Source organism: Octodon degus, unplaced genomic scaffold, assembly GCF_000260255.1.
Source record: "Octodon degus isolate 3935 unplaced genomic scaffold, OctDeg1.0 scaffold00070, whole genome shotgun sequence".
Lineage (NCBI taxonomy): Eukaryota > Metazoa > Chordata > Mammalia > Rodentia > Octodontidae > Octodon > Octodon degus.
In genome coordinates, this window is record NW_004524646.1 from 4,054,631 (window position 1) to 4,055,485 (window position 855).

An 855-nucleotide genomic window follows, 5' to 3' on the forward strand; every position below is an offset into this window, starting at 1 on the left:
ATGGGGAAAAAACAACACTGAAATTCCATTTCACCCCAGGATGAATGGCTATTATCAATAAATCAACCAAATAACAAATGCTGTCAGTGCTGTGCGGCAAAGGAATGCTTCTCTGCTGCTGATAGGGTATAGATAGGTGCAACCACTATGAAAATCAGCATGAAGTTTTCTTTAAAAAACTAAGACTAGAGGTTCCATTTGACCCAGATTTTTCCCTTCTTTGCAGTTTTCTAAAAGAATTAAAAGCATTATAACACAGCGAAATATGTGGGCACATGTTGATAGCAGCATAGTTTGTAATAGCTAAATCTTAGAAACAACTCAAATGCCCACCAACCAACTCACTGATAAAAGAAGGTGTGGTTTTCTTGTATACTAGTATACTACTCAGCCATAAGAAGGATAAATTTAAGACATTTCTACCTAGATGGATGGGTCTAGAGATAATGCTCCTAGGGCCTTTGTAAAAGCATCTTTAAAATACTTTATTATTCAGTTTTTTGGTAGTTAAAATATTCAATTGTTTAATTATAAATTATATTTACTGTTTTGGGACATTCTATGTGCAGTTGGCCTAAGATATTTCCTTCTTAATTTCCAAAGTACTTATGAGAAATCTCTTCATTGATCATATTTGCATTCATTAAGTGGAAATAGTACATGCATATTACATATATGTACACATATACTACATATATAATTTTCAATCTTCTCCCATCTCACATCCCCAATTTCTTTTTCTTCTCTATAAAGTTTCTCTTTATTTTACTTCTTAATTTATTTGTACTTTGGGTTTTTATATAAAAGAAACCATGCAATTATTTAATTTTCTGTGTCTGACTTATTTCACTTAAC